Source organism: Bos indicus x Bos taurus, chromosome 10 (genome assembly GCF_003369695.1).
Source record: "Bos indicus x Bos taurus breed Angus x Brahman F1 hybrid chromosome 10, Bos_hybrid_MaternalHap_v2.0, whole genome shotgun sequence".
Taxonomy (NCBI): domain Eukaryota; kingdom Metazoa; phylum Chordata; class Mammalia; order Artiodactyla; family Bovidae; genus Bos; species Bos indicus x Bos taurus.
The window spans coordinates 93,594,600-93,614,812 of NC_040085.1; the positions used below are offsets into that span (position 1 = coordinate 93,594,600).

At 40.6% G+C, this 20,213-nt stretch overlaps 1 protein-coding gene and 1 pseudogene across 1 annotated transcript in view; both read left to right on the forward strand.

Moving 5' to 3' along the window:
- Positions 1-20,213, forward strand: part of MCC (MCC, WNT signaling pathway regulator) — a 532,038-nt gene that overhangs the window by 146,953 nt on the left and 364,872 nt on the right. The window lies entirely within an intron of this gene.
- Positions 8,870-10,619, forward strand: LOC113899199 (annotated as a pseudogene).

Sequence of the window (20,213 nt, forward strand, 5' to 3'; positions counted from 1 at the left end):
GTCTTTCTGCTTGTACTTTAAAAACATACTCTGTTGAAAACTTGGAATCTCATTAGGCTTAATTTGAACTTCCTTTTTACCTCAGGATGAATTATTACCATGATGATCCTTGAATGAAAAGCTGTTGCCTTCCTTTTTAAGTTGAGCTGGGAAACGAGGCTGGGTGGCTGATGGCCTGGGCTCTATTGAGGGTGACATGCACACAGTTTATAAATTAAGGTTGCTATCCAGCCATGGTGTGAAAGGCCCATAAACGGACCTGAGATTTTGAAACTGAAGTTTGAAACTGAAGGTGGTATATTCGTGACAACTTCACTTATGCATATTTACAATCTGCTTTGAGGTTTGACCAATGGTTTTCAGACTTTTTAAGTCTAAGGCATATTTTCTAATTCTGACATTTTTGGTGACGTGTTTGAAGCCACTAATAATCCTAAATACACAGCAGGAGTTAAAGTACAATCATCAGACAAATCCTAATTTAGAGACATTCTGTACAATACTTGACCAGTACCCCTAGAGATTGTCAAGGATATTGAAAGTAAGGAAAGTTTGAGAAAGAGAAACTGTCACAGCTAAGAGAAGCCTAAGAAGATCTGACAACTAAATATAATGTGGTACCCTGGCTGGGACATCAGGTACAAACTAAGAAAATCTGGGTAAATTATGGATTTTAGTTACTAACAATGTACCAGTATTGATTCATAAATTGTGACACTATACCATAATGATGTACGATGTTTATAACAGGGGAAACTGGATAAGAAGTGTATGACAACTCTCTGTCCCATCTTTGCAACTTTTCAAAAAAATTTTAAATATATTAAAACTACACAGGCTCACACACACAGTCACTACTAGGGTGTAACTATGTTTCATAAGATCTGTAAAAGAACCCATAGTCATTGCATTGTCCCTTTAAGGACATTCTTGCTCCATTTGCGTAGAACAATTGACTATCCTGGGACTTCCCTGGTGGCTCGGATGGTAAAGTGTCTGCCTACAATGCGGGAGACCCGGGTTCGATCCCTGGGTCAGGAGGGTCCCCTGGAGAAGGAAATGGCAACGCACTCTAGTACTCTTGCCTGGAAAATCCCATGGACAGAGGAGCATGGTGGGCTACAGTCCATGGGGTCGCAAAAAGTCAGACATGACTGAGCGACTCCCCTTTACTTTCACTTTACTTTATTGACTATCCTAATTTGCCTTCCTGTGTGCCCAGGAGACTAGCCAAGCAGCAAGAAATATGTCATCTTTCTCTGTCATGGGCTTGGATTTCGGCTATGCTTTTACAAATAATTTGCAGCAAATTGAACTTTACTCTTTGCTATGTCAGATCAGCCTTTTTCAAGACAGTGACATAGAAGTGTGGGTTATAGCAAAAATCAGTGTTACACATGGATCAAAATTTAGTGGCCCCTGCCCTGAAGAGTTCAGGGCTCGAGGCCCACCAGTTTTCTGCAGCAAACCTCCTAGTGAGAACTGCAAAAATTGGTGGTTTCCTACCTCTGCTCATCTCTGTGATTCTTTCCCCACCCACCTCCCCACAAAACCTCCCCTGGCATGTGCCTTCCAGGGATCGAACCCACAACCCTGCTGTAGAAGCGCAGAGTCTTAACCACTAGGCCATCAGGGAAGTCCCAGTGCCTTGATCTTAACCTTTGCAGTAACTGCTTGCGTTCTGTTCTGTTCTCTTTACAGTCCTGTCAGAGGCCAGCTCAGCTCCCAGGTTCCCATCAGCCAGGTTCTCTTTGTGAATTATTGGTGAAGCTTTGGAATTGCTGGAGCTCTGCCTGCAAGGGCCCCTCCAGAGGCTAGTTTGAGATACACTCGCTTAAATGTTGAGCACCAGCTCACGTAGGAGTGTTCGTTTTATTAAAAGTCATGACCTTGGAAGTCCCTTGTGGTCTAGTGATTAGGACTCCACACTTTCACTACTGAGGGCCTGAATTTAGTGACCTGCTTGGGGAACTAAAAGCCCACAAGGCACACAGTGTGGTTAAAAAAAAAGTCATGACCTACACATTTACAGTTGCACACTTTTTTGTATATATGTTGTTGACACAAATAACCAACAATCAATCTATAATAGCAATAGAAAAGAGTTTTATTTGAATCAGCTGAGGACGATAGCCTGGAAAACAGCCTCTCAGATAGCTTCTGAAGAACTGGTCCAGAGAATCACACTTTTCAGCTGCTTTATATCTTATCAGAACAAAGAACATTAAGCAAGTTGTGGATTCATTTCTTCAAGGTTTCAAAAAAAGAGATCAGATGTACACAACAGCCAGCATGGCCTTGGCACCTGGGGGAGCCCTGGCATTGATGTCCCAAGACAAAAATTCTTTACTTCTGATCAGTGTGCCCTTTCCCTTATTAATTAAAGCAGATGTACAATGTATGTTTGATAGAACACAGTCTATTTTAGTTGCTGTAAGATTCAGGTTTACTCAAGTATAAGCCAGGATGGGTTCTCCATACCTCAATATGTGAAAATTTCTTTTACTGATGTTATATGTCTATAAAAGCTTATAATGAACACAGAATCACTGATGGTGATGTATTCAGTGGTATTCATTGGAATACATTGAATAAGTTTCTTTTTTAAAAAGTTGTTATTCCACAAATGAACAAATAAAATTGTACATGCTACTTAATGTGATCCTTGGTGAGAATCAGACCAAAATGAAAATGTAGGCACTTGAACTAAGTAACAGTGATTATGTTCTTTATTTTCTCACTGATTTGAACAAGCACAGTTTTATTTTTTTTATTTATTTTTTTAATAATTTTTTAGGGGTCTTAAAACGACTATTTTATTATGCTCATGTACTCTGTGGATCGGGAATTAGGCAGGGCAGAGGGACGGTGGCTTGTCTGTATTCCTTCACATCCAGGTGTCCTGAGTTTCCTCACAATATGGCAGCTTCAGTGTTTTTTTTTTTAATTGGAGGCTAATTACTTTACAATATTGTATTGGTTTTGCCATACATCAACATGAATATGCCACGGGTGTACACACGTTCCCCATCCTGAACCCCCTCCCACTTCCCTCCCCGTACCATCCTTCTGGGTCATCCCAGTGCACCAGCCCCAAGCATCCTGTATCCTGCATCGAACCTGGACTGGTGATTCGTTTCTTATATGATATTATACATGTTTCAATGCCATTCTCCCAAATCATCCCACCCTCTCCCTCTCCCACAGAGTCCAAAAGACTGTTCTATACATCTGTGTCTCTTTTGCTATCTTGCATACAGGGTTATCATTACCATCTTTCTAAATTCCGTATATATGCATTAGTATACTGTATTGGTGTTTTTCTTTCTGGCTTACTTCATTCTGTATAATCGGCTCCAGTTTCATCCACCTGATCAGAACCGATTCCAATGTATTCTTTTTAATGGCTGAGTAATACTCCATTGTGTATATGTACCACAGCTTTCTTATCCATTCATTTGCTGATGGGCATCTAGGTTGCTTCCATGTCCTGGCTATTATAAACAGTGCTGCAATGAACATTGGGGTACATGTGTCTCTTTCAGTTCTGGTTTCCTCAGTGTGTATGCCCAGCAGTGGGATTGCTGGGTTGTATGGCAGTTCTGTTTCCAGTTTTTTAAGGAATCTCCACACTGTTCTCCATAGTGGCTGTACTAGTTTGCATTCCCACCAACAGTGTAAGAGGGTTCCCTTTTCTCCACATCCTCTCCAGCATTTATTGCTTGTAGACTTTTGGATCGCAGCCATTCTGACTGGCATGAAATGGTACCTCATTGTGGTTTTGATTTGCATTTCTCTGATAATGAGTGATGTTGAGCATCTTTTCATGTGTTTGTTAGCCATCTGTATGTCTTCTTTGGAGAAATGTCTATTTAGTTCTTTGGCCCATTTTTTGATTGGGTCGTTTATTTTTCTGGAATTGAGCTGCAGGAGTTGCTTGTATATTTTTGAGATTAATTGTTTGTCAGTTGCCTAATTTGCTATTATTTTCTCCCATTCTGAAGGCTGTCTTTTCACCTTGCTTATAGTTTCTTTTGTTGAAGCACAGTTTTTAAGAATTCCCTGGTGGTCCTTAGGACGCCATGCTTCCACTGCAAGGGGCAAGGGTTCAATCCCTGGTCAGGGAACTAAGATCACACAAGATGCTTGGTGCAGCCAGAAAAAAGAAAACACACAAACTTAAAAAATATGTTTTATTGAAGTGTAGTTGATTTACAATGTTGTGTTAGTTTCTGCTGTGTAGCAAAGTGATTCAGTTATACATACATAAATAAATATTCTTTTTAATACTCTTTCCTATTTTAGTTTATCACAGGATATTGAATATACAGTAGGGCCTTCTTGTTTATCTGTCCTGTATATGCTCTATCTGCTACCCCAAACTTCCACTCCATCCCTTCCCCACCCCACTCCCCCTTGGTAACTATAAGTCTGTTCTCTATGTCTGTGAATCTATATCTGCTTCACAAATATGTTCATTTTTGTTGTATTTTAGATTCCATATATAAGTGATATCATATGATATTTGTCCTCCCCTTTCTGACTTACTTCACTTAATATCATAATCTCTAGTTGTATCCATATGGCTGCAAGTGGCATTAATTTATTCTTTTTTTATGGCTGAGTAATATTTCATTGTGTACATATACTGCATCTTTATTCATTCATCTGCCAGTGGACATTTAGGTTGCTTCCATGTCTTGGCTATTGTAAATAGTACATGAACACTGAGGTGCATGAATCTTTTAGAAGTAAGTTTTCATCTTTTCTGCATATATGCATAAGAGTGACATTACTGCATCACACGGCACCTCTATGTTTAGTTTCTTTTTATTTTAATTGAAGGATAATTATAATATTGTGCTGGTTTCTGCCATACATCAGCATGGATCAGCCATAGGTACTCATATGTCCCCTCCCTCTTAAGCCTCCCTCCCACCTCCCACGCCATCCAACCCCTCTAGGTTGTCACAGAACGCTGGTTTGAGTTCCCTGTGCCTTACAGCAAATTCCCATTGGCTATCGTTTTTACATATGGTAGTGTATGTGTTTCCGTGTTACTCTCTCCATTCATCCTACCCTTTCCTTCCTACCCCTCCCATGTCCATAAGTCTGTTCTCTGTGTCTGCATCTCCATTGCTGCCCTGCAAATAGGTTCATCAGTACCATCTTTCTAGATTCCATATATTTGTTAATATACAATGTTTGTTTTTCTCTTTCTGACTTACTGCACTCTGCATAATAGGCTCTAGGTTTATCCACCTCATTAGCACTTACTCAAATGCATTTCTTTTTATGGTATTTTTGGTTTTTTAAGGAACCCCCATACTGTTTTCCATAGTGGCTGTGCAAACTTCCATTTCCACCAACAATGTAGGAGGATTCCCTTTTCTCCACACCCTCTCCAGAATTTGTTATTTGTAGACTGTTTAATGTTGACCATGCTGACTAATATAAAGTGGTACTTCATTGTAGTTTTGATTTGCGTTTCTCTGATAATGAACAGCTTGGAGCATCTTTTGATATGCCTTTTAATCATCTCTGTATGTCTTCTTTGGAGAAATGTTTAGGTCTTCTGCTCATTTTTTTAATTGGGTTTTTTACTTTTTTATTATTGAGTTGTATGAACTGTTTGTATATTTTGGAAATTAAAGCCTTGCTTAATTAATTAATTAAGTCACATTATTTGCAAATACTTTCTCCCAGTCCATAGGTTGTCTTTCGTTTTCATTTTGTGGTTTCCTGTGCTATTCAAAACCTGGTAAGTTTGCTTTGGTTCTGTTTGTTTTTATTTTTATTTCTGTTGCCTTGGGAGACTGACCTAAGAAAACATTGATACAATTTATGTCAGAGAATGTTTTGCCTGTGATCTCTTCTAGGAGTTTTATGGTGTCAGGTCTTATGTTTAAATCTTTAAGCCATTTTAAGTTTATTTTTGTTTCTGGTGTGAGCGAATGTTCTAATGTCATTGATTTACATGCAGCTGTCCAACTTTCCCAATACTACTTGCTGAAGAGACTGTCTTTTCTCCATAGGATATTCTTGCCTCGTTTGTTGAAGATTAATTGTTCATAGGTGTGTGGGTTTATCTCTGGGCTCCCTGTTCCGTTCCATTGGCCAATATCTCTCTTTTTATGCCAGTGCCACACTGTTTTGATTACTGTAGCTTTGTAGTATTGCCTGATGTCTCAGGGGGTTATGCTTCTATCCTTGTTCTTTTCCCTGAGGACTGCTTTCGCAATTCTGGGTCTTGTATGGTTCCATGTAAATTTTAGGATTATTTGTTCTAGTTCTGTGAAAAATATCATGGGTAATTTGGTAGGGATTGCATTAAATCTGTAGATTGCTTTGGGTAGTGTGGCCATTTTAACAATATTTATTCTTCCAGTCCAAGAACATGGGATATCCTTCAATTTCTTTGAATAATCTTAAATTTCCTTTATTAATGTTTTATAGTTCTCAGCATATAAATCTTTCATCTCCTTAGTCAGGTTTATTCCTAAGTATTTTTTATGTGATTTTAAAAGGGATGGTTTGTTTACATTCCCTTTCTGATATTCCACTGTTAGTGGAAAATACAAAATTTAAAAATACATTTTAAACTCACAGGTCTTTAATAATGGCCTTGGACCTTGTGGTGAAAGTGACCTTTCTCAGTCGTGTCCAGCTCTTTGTGACTCCCGGTTCTTCGTCCTTTCCTGTATATTCACCATTTGTCATGTGACTTTGGTGTCTTCCTGTCAAATATGTGAGAAGTTGTAAAAGATTATTGTGTTTTTTTTTACCCCCTAGAACCCCCAAAAGATTATTATTTTAACCATTATGTTTAGGGTGGTTTGTTTCATAGAAATAGTTGACTTAAGGTCTGCTTACAGGGGTCCAGGGAGCCCAGTTCAAGAAATACCTCTTAAAAGTGGCCAAAGAAAGCAAATTGCCTCTCTAAATTGCACACTTGGGCAATCCCTTCACTTATATAACCGCATAAGAGTAATTTATGTTCTTTCTAAAACAAATCTTGAACTAATAAAATTCTGGGGTTTGGGTTTTTTTTTAAGTAGCTACTAAGAGCAAAAGGGCTTCACAGGTGGTGCTAGTGGTAAAGAACCCTCCTGCCAGTACAGGAGATGCAAGAGACACGGGTTTGATCCCTGGGTTGTGAAGATCCCCTGGAGAAGGAAATGGCAACCCACTGCATTCTTGCCTGGAAAATTCCATAGACAGAGGAGCCTGGTAGTCCATGGGGTCACAAGAGTCAGACACCACTGAACAACTGAGCATGACAATGATGAAGACCAAAAGATATGTTGGGAATTCCCTAGTGATCCAATGGTTAGGACTTCATGCTTCCATTGCAGAGGGCACAGGTTCAATCCCTGGTCAGGGAACTAAGAGTCCACAAGCCACATGGCATGGCCAAAAAAAAAATTAAAAGATATTTTATCAGTGCCCAGTTAGGAGATAGGAAACACATCATATTTCACACAGGGAAAGTTTAATGTGAAAAATTATTAACTAGAAGCAGGTGATTACCTACTGAGGAATCAAGAAAATCTAATAAATCCAGGAATAGCACATGTGAAGAGAAGTCACTCCCTCTAAAACTGAGTCAGAATACCCAAGGAAGGAACATATTTGGAAGAGGGCCCTTCCTTTACCCAGTGCTGAGGTTCACACTTCATTGAAATGGAGCAGCTAGTACCTGCTGCATGGCAGAGAAATTCCCTGAGATGCAGCAGGAAGCTAGCCCTCCAGACAGTCAACCCAACTGTGGGTTGCCACCCACTGGGGCATCACCAAGAAAGTGCCCACAGAGGAATCCTCTGGGAAACTGCCCACCAGAGTAGTGGCAAAACCCACTGAGAAGTCTCTCAGCTGGTGCCCCTGAAACTTACTGGAGATGAGTGCTTACCTAGATGTCCTACTGACCTCCACCCACCCCAAGAGGAAGCAGGGAAGAGTACAACAGAAAGAGCATCCTCTTCTTCCCCCAGGAGTGCTCCAGTGTCCCTACTGACAGAGGGAAAATGTCCAGGGAAGGTGGATTTGGAGATAAGAGGTGATAAACTCACACAGGCATTTCTAACGTTGAGACACTTCTGGGAGCATCCTACACAACATTTACCTTTCTAGGCATCCCTTCTGCTAGCAGTTACCTGTCGTCTTCTCCTTCTACCAAACACAGTGGATATTTTAACTTTGAGGTTTAACACGTTGTTCAAAATGGAAAGCCAGCACAGTGGATATAACTTTGAGGTTTAACACATTGTTCAAATGGAAAGCCAACAAGGTGATGTTGTACATGGAAACTTGTAGCAATTAGAGTTTTGTCTGAGAAGCAGAATGACTACCCATGATATATAATAAAGGATCTACAGAAAATGACTCACAGACATGGAGAACAGCCTTGTGGTTGCCAAGAGAAAGAGGGGATGAGAGAAGAATGGAGTGGGAGTTTGGGATTAACGGATACAAACTACTATGTATAGAATGGATAAACAACAAGGTCCTACTGTATAGCACAGGGAACTATATTCAGTGAAAGGCATAGTCGCTCAGTAGCATCTGACTCTTTGCAGCCCTATGGACTGTAGTCCGCCAGACTCCTCTGTCCATGGAATTCTCTAGGCAAGAATACTGGAGTGAGTTGCCATTTCCTTCTCCAGGGGATCTTCCCAACTCAGGGATTGAACCCAGGTCTCCTGCATTGCAGGCAGGTTGTTTACCATCTGAGCCACCAGGGAAGCCCCACTATATTCAATACCCTGAGATAAACCATAATGGAAAAGAATATAAAAAAGAATGCATATATATGTATGTATAACACTGTATCACTTTACTGTACAGCAGAAATTAACACAACATTGTAAATCAAGTACACTTCAAAAAAGAATAAAGGCTCTGCGGTAGGACAGTCTGTGCAGCCTGTTGATTCTTCGTCTGTGTTGAGCCTAGAGTAACTCTAGACCTGGCACATGAGCAGATACAAAGGAAAGCTGGATGTGGAGAACAGGTGGGAGTGCACGAGCACAGATTGGGATCCCTGAGGACAAACTGGGACCCAATTCTGTCTCTGAACCATTCCAACCTCAGTGCTGTGGGTGACCTACAGGAGAGCTGACACTCATTATCAAGGAACCACATACACACCTGGCCCAGGACTCAGAGACACTGAAGGAAGAGGCCTGGAGGAACTGAAGTTGCTACAAGTCTGATGCACCAAGTAAGCAGGCAGCAGACTCGCAACAACTTTCAGAGCATAAAAAGTATGACTTCTTCATTTCTACCTTCTGGTCTTCATACAGAGCTTCTCTTATGGCCATCAGAACCATATAAGAAAGAGAACTTTCGCCTCGGGCCGGTCACGTGGCGCCCAAAATGGCCGCACCCGGGAGACTCTAGCAGAGCATGGCGTGAGCCCTTGCGGGCCGGAGGCGACCCGCGGAGGCCGCGGCTGCACGGAGGACCGCGTAAGGCTCAAGATGGAAAATCATGAACCAGATGGTGCTATCATCAAGGAGAACTTAACTGATATCATAGCCAGAAAAATTAACCAACTCCCAGAAGTAGAACGGAATCTGCTTGAAAATGGATCAACATATGTTGGACTTAATGCTGCTCTCTGTCGCCTAATAGCAAATAGTCTTTTTCGACGCATCTTACATGTGACGCAGGCTCGTATAGCTGCTGGCTTACCAATGGCAGTGATCCCATTTTTGACAGCAAATGTATCTTACAAAGGTTTTGTAAGTTTACCTTTGAATACAGGTGATCTACAGTGTGAAACCTGCACCGTAACATGAGGTGGATTGGTTGGTCTTGTTTTCAGTGGCCTGTACCCTGTTTTCTTGGCTATCCCTGTGAATGGTGGCCTAGCAGCTAGGTATAATTCAGCCCTGCTACCAGAGAAAGGAAACATCTTAGATTACTGGATTAGGATTTCTAAGCCTGTCTATAGAAAGATGTTATTTCCCATTTTGCTCCAGACTGGGTTTGCTGCATACCTCGGGTCTAGACAATATAAACTACTTATAAAGGCTCTTCAGTTACATTAAAAAAAAAAAGAACTTTGGGAAACACAGTTCCAGCAGAGCTAAGATGACTTACATCTCAGAGCAGCAGAGAAACTGCCAGGGCAATCTGCACCCTGTTCCTAAAACCATCAGCAAAACAAAGTGAGACACTTCAGTTTAGCAAAGAAGAGATACAATGGGAAATATGTACCACCTGTTCTCTGATGAATTTTTCTCTCCAAAGATTTATATTTCATAAGAGGGCAAGTATAAATTATAATGTTATAGATTCTGAGTAGTGCAAGAGTGCAAGTATAAATTATAATATTGATTCTGAGTAGTGACATGTTTAAGTATTATAAGCCATAAAACACAACTGAAGTTTTGTTTTCTACCTACAACACTGATAAATTCCTGAACAAAATATCAGTTCCTCCACAGATTATCTCAGCCATGCTGCATGTTTTTTTTTTTTTTTTAAGTATTCATTATCAGGTGTATTAATTTTTATAAAGAAAGATATTTATTGCTACTGATTAAGTATTATGACTGATTATACTATAAAAGAAGTCATGCACAAGATATAAAGTATTTGAATCAATATAGAAAGTTGATGAAAAGTTAAAGTCATTCTTTGTCTCCTATGTCTTCCCTCATGTAAAAAGACCTTTACCAATTTTTTTTGTGTATCCCTGAGATGCTTTTACTTTAAGAACTTTCCATGTCTCCTTTTGTATTATTGTTTAGTGTGATGCTGATGATCCTAATATCATGCTATGATCAATACAATACTTGACAAGTTTGGGATTACCACAGTGAAACCTTTGGTCAAGAGGATGTGTCCTGGCTTTGAGGTTGGAGCAAGGCTGGTTGTTCTGCCAGCACCCTCTTCTGGACATTGTTCAGAATCAAAAAACAAAATTCTTAATCTTATGGCATGCATATCAATGTTCATGTTTTCAGAAATTTAGGGCAGTGCAAGTGAAATATTGGATATTTAAGAGTCACTGTGGAAGGGTCTGGAATGTGGGACTTGATAAAAAATTTTTTTTCAGAATCTTGAATTGTCATTTCCAACTCACTGAAGCTGGATTTCAAAATCATTCATCAAGGAGTCTGAAAATTCTTAAAAAGTTATTAAAAATTTGTAAATGAAGCATTACTGGTTATGCCTACAAAGTCATATTAGGTCTCCCTGCAAATCAGGTGATGCTATAGAAGATGTAGCCCTGTTTGGCTTCCTGTTTATGAATGAAAGGCAGCAGAATATACCACCTCAAACATGACTGTAGAAGTTCAGGTCATGCCACCCTAAAAAATGCCCTTTGGGTATTTTAACTATTTGGAGCTGCAGGCACTTGAAAAACAGCAAATTCAAGGAAGAGACTTTTTCTGAACCCCGCTTCAGTTCAGTTCAGTTCAGTTATTCAGTCATGTCCAACTCTTTGCCACCCCATGAACTGCAGCATGCCAGGCCTCCCTGTCCATCACCAACTCCCAGAGTCCACCCAAAACCATGTCCATTGAGTTGGTGATGCCATCCAAATATCTCATCCTCTGTTGTCCCCGTCTCCTCCTGCCCTCAATCTTTCCTAGCACCAGGGTCTTTTCGAATGAGTCAGCTCTTCGCATCAGGTGGCCAAAATATTGGAGTTTCAGCTTCATCATCAGTCCTTCCAATGTATATTCAGGACTGATTTCCTTTAGAATGGACTGGTTGGATCTCCTTGCAGTCCAAGGGACTCTCAAGAGTCTCCTCCAGTACCACAGTTCAAAAGCATCAAATCTTCAGCACTCAGCTTTCTTTATAGTCCACTCTCACATCCATACATGACTACTGGAAAAACCATAGGTTTGACTAGATGGACCTTTGTTGGCAAATAATGTCTCTGCTTTTCAATATGCTATCTAGGTTGGTCAAACTTTTCTTCCAAGAAGTAAGCATCTTTTAATTTCATGGCTGCAGTCACCATCTGCAGTGATTTTGGAATCCCCCCAAAATAAAGTCTGACACTGTTTCCCCATCTATTTGCCATGAAGTGCTGGGCCAGATGCTATGATCTTCGTTTTCTGAATGTTGAGCTTTAAGCCAACTTTTTTACTCTCCTCTTTCACTTTCATCAAGAGGCTCTTTAGTTCTTCTTCAGTTTCTGCCATAAGGGTGGTGTCATCTGCATATCTGAGATTATTGATATTTCTCCCGGCAATCTTGATTCCAGCTTATGCTTCATCCAGTCCAGCATTTCTCATGATGTACTCTGCTTATAAGTTAAATGTGCAGGATGACAATATACAGCCTTGATGTACTCCTTTTCCTATTTGGAACCAGTCTGTTGTTCCATGTCCAGTTCTAACTATTGCTTCCTGACCTGCATACAGATTTCTCAAGAGGCAGATCAGGTAGTCTAGTATTCCCATCTCTTTAAGAATTATTCAGTTTGTGGTGATCCACACAGTCAAAGGCTTTGGCATAGTCAATAAAACAGATATAGATGTTTTTCTGGAACTCTCTTGGTTTATCAATGACCGAACGGATGTTGGCAATTTGATCTCTGGATCCTCTGCCTTTTCTAAAACCCGCTTGCACATCTGGAAGTTCACAGTTCATGTACTGTTGAAGCCTGGCTTGGAGAATTTTGAGCATTACTTTACTAGCATGTGAGATGAGTGCAATTGTGCAGTAGTTTGAGCATTCTTTGGCATTGCCTTTCTTTTGGGATTGGAATGAAAACTGACCTTTTCCAGTCCTGTGGCCACTGCTGAGTTTTCCAAATTTTCTGGCATATTGAGTGCAGCACTTTCACAGCATCATCTTTTAGGATTTGAAATACTTCAACTGGTATTCCATCACCTCCACTAGCTTTGTTCGTAGTGATGCTTCCTAAGGCCCACTTGACTTCACATTCCAGGATGTCTGGCTCTAGGTGAGTAATGACACCATCGTGATTATCTGGGTCATGAAGATCTTTTTTGTATAGCTCTTTTGTGTATTCTTGCTACCTCTTCTTAATATCTTCTGCTTCTGTTAGGTCCATACCATTTCTGTCCTTTATTGAGCCCATCTTTACATGAAGTGTCCTTGGTATCTCTGATTTTCTTGAAGAGATCTCTAGTCTTTCCCATTCTGTTGTTTTCCTCTATTTCTTTGCACTGATCACTGAGGAAGGCTTTCTTATCTCTCTTTGCTGTTCTTTGGGACTCTGCATTCAAGTGGGTATATCTTTCCTTTTCTTCTTTGCTTTTCACTTCTCTTCTTTTCTCAGCTATTTGTAAGGCCTCCTCAGACAGCCAGTTTGCTTTTTTGCATTTCTTTTTCTTAGGGATGGTCTTGATCCCTGCCTCCTGTACAGTGTCATGAACCTCCATCCATACTTCATCAGGCACTCTGTCTATCAGATCTAGCCCCTTAAATCTATTTCTCACTTCCACTGCATAATCACAAGGGATTTGATTTAGGTCATACTTGAATGGTCCAGTGGTTTTCCCTACTTTCTTCAATTTAAGTCTGAATTTGGCAATAAGGATTTCATGAACTTCCCTTATCTGCCTAAAAACTGATCCTCCAAAAAGAACTCAATTGTCAGAGATCCTCTTCCTATCACTATCATCAACCAGAGAAGATTGACTCCTATCAGTGGAGAGGAGAATAGAAGTTGGCACCACACCCTCACAGACTTTGTTACAAGCAATCATACCTTCCCCTATTCTTCTAAGGGCCCTTTCATCTTTCCTGAAAACTGTTTACTCTCCTCTCAGAGTCCTACATTCCCCGGCTCTTTCCCTACTGAGATAGCATTTAATCTTGAATTCTAAGCCACCTTGGAAGATATTCATTTTTCCCTGGATATGTCTCAAGTACATATGAGTTAATAAACTTGTTTTTTGTATATGTTAATAATCTTGTTTATTTTTCTCTCATTAATTTGTCTTATAGTGCCTCAGCTAAGAATTCAGAAGGCAGAGGGAAAATTATATTTCTTCCCCTAAACTGTTAATTAGGATCCAGACTATTTAAATGTGATGTTAATTTGCAGAAGGTTGATGAATTATGAATTATCAGTGTTTTTTATCTGGTAGAGATGCAAATTATTTTTATTCAGCAGAAAAGATATCCTCAAATGTTACATTTTATTTACATTTGTAAGACATTAACCAGTTTTGTAACTAACATCTTATTCTAGCATTCTCTTTCCATGAATCAGATTTATTATTCTGGGTTCCTCAATGAATTAAATACATGTTAAGAAAAATGTTCATCCTATACTTATATGAAAGTCATATTTTTCCTTTTTTGAAAATTATAGTTCAACACTCCCTCGTTTTTTGTTTACTGCTAGTGAAAGTTGTGTAGATGGGCATTAACCAATGTAGCACTGTTACAGGGGCAGTTTCTGTCAGGTTTTATAAACAAGTCGTGTTGGTTCAATCCGTCAGCACAGAGGAGAGTCTGGGTGTATATACAAAGCTACTGTCAACTGAAAAAAAATGCACAATGTGAGAGAATTAATTCTTAATTAATGAAGAATTAATTCTTTAAGAATTAATTAAGTTGTGTGTGTGTGTGTGTGTGTGTGTTAAGTCACTTCAGTCATGTCCAACTCTTCACTACCCCATGGACTGTAGTCCTTCAGGCTCTTTTGTCCAGGGGATTCTCCAGGCAAGAATACTGGAGTGGGTTTCCATGCCCTCCTCCAGGGGATCTTCCCAACCCAGGGATCGAACCAGTGTCTCTTTATGTCTCCTGTATTGGCAGGAGGGTTCTTTACCACTAGTGCCACCTTTAGGGGCAAAATGAGGACTATAGTCTGGGAGACAGCATTTCAGATAGCGCTGAGAAACTGCCCCAAAGAGGTAGTGGGGAGTCAGTATATATGTGATTTTGGTGAAGGTACATGCAGTCAAGCACATGTTTTTTGCAGAAGGTTTCTGGTAGTCTAGTGAAGGTTACTGCCAGTCATGAGGCGCATACATCACTCTGAGGGATTTTTAGTGCTTTTCTAGATATGAGGAGAGGCAAGAATTGGGCTCATAAAATCATCTACTGAAAATATCTATCTGAAAACCTGTTCTGCCAGTTTTTCCCAGAGCCCAAAGTGTCTCATTCCTGATCTCCACCCTGAACTCCTTTAAGGGGATGTTGAAGGTCAGTAGCTGCAGAAGCTCCTAGTTTGATTCTTGTAGAGGTAGATGGCAAGTGTCAATTTGTGGTGGTGGTGGTTTAGTCACTAAGTCATGTCCAGTTCTTGTGGCCCTATGGACTTTAGGTCCCCAGACTCCTCTGTCCATGGGATTTACTGGAGTGAGTAGCCATTTCCTGCATTTTCCATGTGGATTCTTTACCACTGAGCCACCAGGGAAGGTCTATCATTTTAGCTTCCCTGGTGGCTTAGACGGTAACGAATCTGCATACAGTGCAGGAGACCTGGGTTTGATCCTTGGGTTGGGAAGATCCACTTGAGTAGGAAATGACTGTACCCTCCAATTCTCCAGTGTTCTTGCCTGGAGAATTCCATGGACAGAGGAGCCTGGCAGGCTACAGTCCATGGGGTCACAAAGAGTCAGCCACGACTGAGCAACTAACACTTTCACTTTGTTAAGTACATGGCATGAAAGCATATGGAACTTGCCCCCAGTGCTCTTCAAAAAGAGGGACCAGAAAGGAAGATTTCTTTGGATATTTATTTGCCTTTGGGGGGATTTCCACAATTATACAGAGATGGTTTTTTATGGTGTATTCTAATTCTTCACAAAGATTGAGTTGTTAAAAAGTCTTCAAAAATACACAAATCTATAAAATACTGTGCAATCATAAATTTGAGATTAGGTTCTGATATCGTATTGAAATGATAGTATTCTTTTGGGAAAGAACTTTAAATTTGACAAAGGTATTTATGAAAATGAAGATGCTTTTTAAGGCTGTTGCTGTTAATATTATTGCTATTTATTGTATAAAATCTGCAAATGCAGGATCAGTGGTTTATGTTCTGAATTTTTTTTTTTTCCTGGAGAGGTTCTCTGTTCTCAGTTAGAGGAATCTGAGGATGTAAACTTTAATGACAGACATTGGGCTCTTCAATATGACTTTGGACAAGTCATTTAACCTGTTTTAGCCTCTGCATTAAGGAAAATAGTAATAACAACCCCTTCCTCATATGGTTGTCATGGGAATTAAATGGGTGACACATATGAAGTGTTTAATGTAGAGCCTCAGGTAGATATTAATAGATGCTCAGTAAAGTGTAGTGTTATGGCTGTTGCCCTCAGCCATTATCAGAAACAAATCTTTGAGAGTTACTTACAAGTAGATTAATTTGGGGTACAAATTAGAAACAGAAATGTAAGCATTGTGAAGAAATCAGATCTTTCAAGAAGATTTTGAGACATTTACTGAGCGGCTTTATGAGCTAGGAGCTGTCTCAAAGATATCATTAGAAACTATAGTAAATAAGCTTGGGTGTAGGATTCTTTTAAAAAACTGGATCATGAAAAAGGATAATAATTCTTACCTAAAGATCAAAGGGCTCTTAGAAAAAAACCCCAGTTTAATCTCTCACTTCAAAAGATGTGGAGACCCAGATCAAACTCTCTACTTACTGTTACACAGACAGGAGGAGATGGGAAACTGACAGCCCCGCACTGACACCACCACGCCCCTGCCCTGTGCTGAGGCCATGTGTCCTGTCATTGGCAGGAGAAGAAACAGCTGCTATGGAGACAAGGGACCCCTGCACCTCTCCTTAGCATCTTTCTGTTGGACTCCGGGTCACTCTTCTGCCCTGCTAGGTGGTACTGTGCTTTTATGTCCTCTAATCTGTTTTGTGAGCTACTGTTCAGCCAGAATACTCTGGTCCAGACAGCCACTTGTTCAGACCTTGACATCCTTTTGTGACAGACCACGCCTCTCCTGGCTACCTGGCCTCCTCTTAGGAGGCCCCTGCCTCCCAGTGATTCAGTCTCTAAGGGGTGAGTGCCAGCCCTGGGGGGCCCAGCACCACTGCCAGCTGGCATCGTGCAAGCATCTGTTCTGGATGCCAGGGTCTGTGCCACACCATTTGTCAATTTTTAATATCTCTTCTGTCCTTTAGGCCATCTATTGGATTGAAAACAATAAATCCATTTTTAGGGCCTGATAAGAGTGTGAGAAGGTGGTTGAAAGCCATCAAGTCTCACTATTAATAACTTACGTTATTTTAAAATGATTCTGCAGGGTAGTTCAACAAGAGTTCACATTTTATTCTGTTTTTCTACTGCCATTGAGGTAAAGATCTCTGATTTCCTAGGATCAAAGTATTTGACAGATTTTAAAGTACACACTAGAGGGCAGTGGCCCCATATCTAGACACCTGACAGTTACCACTGTCTTTGCATTTCCCTGCCCTTCCTGCATTAGGGAAGGGGAGGGAAGGCTCCTCCACATCATATAAATGCCATTTATGTCTGAAGTGTTTTATGAAAATAGATCAGCTGCTTGGCAGCACCCTGTCTATCATTCCTTGTAGTTTCTTTTCCATCCTTCTTCCAGTGATTTATCTTAGTGGAGTTTTAATAACAGAGTTATATTAATGAACATCTCATGACCCTTTTCTTTTTTAAACACAGAAGGAGAGATAGGAAACATACATTTCTCATCTGGAGTAGTAAGGTTTTCTATCTTTGCATCCTTGCAAATAAAGTCTTGAATTAAGAGTGAGGAAAAATAGGGACTTCATGCATGATCCAAGAGTTAAGAATTTGCCTTCTAAAGCAGGGGACGCAGGTTTGATTCCTGGTCGGGGAACTTACGGTCCCACATGCTGCAGGGCAACTAAGCCCGAGCACTACAACTAGAGAACCTGTGCACTGCAACTAGAGAAAGAGCACACACTGCGACGAAGACCCAGTGCAGCCAAAATAAAATAATAAATTAAAAAAAAGAATGAGGAGAAAGAAAGGTAGAATGAGGTCATCTTGTATTTTGTGTATGCAGAGGTAACAACCATTAATATGAGTCTGCAGAGCTGCCCACTAAGGAGAATCATATTTCAGCTCGGCTTTACCTCTCTTGCATACCTCTCGGTAGGGAGAGGTGAAGCTGACCTGCACAGTCAGGAGCAGGGCTGGGTGAGAGAGCTGGGAGTTAGTAGAGCCCCCAGGCCCTGTGGTGGCCGAGAGAGGAGTTCCAGTGTGGCTGAAGAGTGTAATGAAGTTCAGGAGGAAAGCAAAGGGACACTGAGAAATATCTCATTGGGTTATTTATGAATCTGTCTTTGATGGAATCTGAGGAACCTAAATAAAGGATTTGACTTCTTTTTAATTATTTTTGGTTGTTGGACTGTTTCTTTGAAAAAAAAAAATAAGCCTCTAACACTGGATTATGTGAGTCCCTTAATTTATAGGCATAATCTCAGATATTGCAATTGTCAAAATAAAGTGAATGGCATGAATGCTTTTTTCCCCCAATGCATATAAAAGTTATCTTTATTCTTTACGATAGTCTGGTAAGTGTATTATTCATAATAGTATTATGAATAAAAAACCAATGTACATACCTTAATTAAAAAATTCTTTATTGCTGAAAAATGCTAACCATCGCCTGAGCCTTCAGGAGGTCTTAGGAATAACATCAAAGATCAATGATCACAGATCACTATAACACATATAATAATAACTTAAAAGTTTAAAATATTGCAAGAATTACCAAAATGTGACACATAGAAATGAAGGCAGCAAATCCTTTTGCAAAAGTGACACCTACAGACTCGTTGCCACAAACCTTCAGTGTGTAAAAAAGGCTGTTTCTTTGAAGGGCAATAAAGCAAAGCACACTAAAATGCGGTGTGCCTGTATACATTTTATGTATTGAATGAATTTGCTGGGGGTTGTTCTTGGATTTGTGAAATCTGACACAACTGTGTTCCTTTATATTTATTTTTAAGTGTTCACTAAGTTTACCGTCTAGTCAAGGCTATGGTTTTTCCAGTGGTCATGTATGGATGTGAGAGTTGGACTGTGAAGAAGGCTGACTGCCGAAGAATTGATGCTTTTGAACTGCGGTGTTGGAGAAGACTCTTGAGAGTCCCTTGGACTGCAAGGAGATCCAACCAGTCCATTCTGAAGGACATCAGCCCTGGGATTTCTTTGAAGAACTGATGCTAATGCGGAAACTCCAGTACTTTGGCCACCTCATGGGAAGAGTTGATTCATTGGAAAAGACTGATGCTGGGAGGGATTGGGAGCAGGAGGAGAAGGGGATGACAGAGGATGAGATGGCTGGATGGCATCACTGACTCGATGGACATGAGTCTGATTGAACTCCGGGAGTTGGTGATGGACAGGGAGGCCTGGCTTGCTGCAATTCATGGGGTCGCAAAGAGTCGGACACGACTGAGGAACTGAACTGAACTGAACTGAAGTTTACTCTTAAATACACGAGGGAGATAAGATACTCTTCTTTGAATTCCCGCACCAGGTCACGGGTGGGAGGAAGGGCACCTAGATCCTCGGAGCAGCCTGTGCTGTGAAACAGACCGGGGACTTCCTCTGCATTTCTCTTAGTGTTGCTAATATTTACTGAGCATGTACTATATACGTATCAAGTTAAGTGCCTTGCACACATTATCTTGCTTGATTCTCACAACAACCTGTTGCCATGTACATGGTTATGATCCCTGTTTACAGATGAGGAACTGGAGGATTGGAGAGGTTGCCTGGATGAAGCAGTGACGGTGCAGCCAGCTGAGGTTTGATGGCAGGTTTGTCTTCCTCTGACCTTATAACCATCGTTTATGTGCCCCCAGAGAACAGAGTGATACTGCCAGCAGTTCCACTGTGAAATCATCCCCTCGACCAACCTCAGAGTGCAGTGCTGTCTCACACATGCTGAACTGGATGTGGGCTCTCCATCTTATTCCTTTGTAGGTGCCCTGGCTGTTCGGGGGATAGCCTCTGCCACCACACACACACATGCAGAGTCACTGGTTAGGTTTTCATTCCTCTGATTTTATAAAAGACAGTGTCACTGGAGAATAATTAAAACTCCTGATGGATTTATGTTGGGGCCTCCTGACATGTTTATATAGTTAATTTATGCCAAGATGACAGGGGAGATTAGCATTAAATGTGGAGAGGAATGCACCTGCCACTTTGATGCAGTCAGAAGCATCTATCAAAGATGCATTTGAAACCCAGAGACCTCAATCTTATTGGCAAGAATGCTGTAGGCTT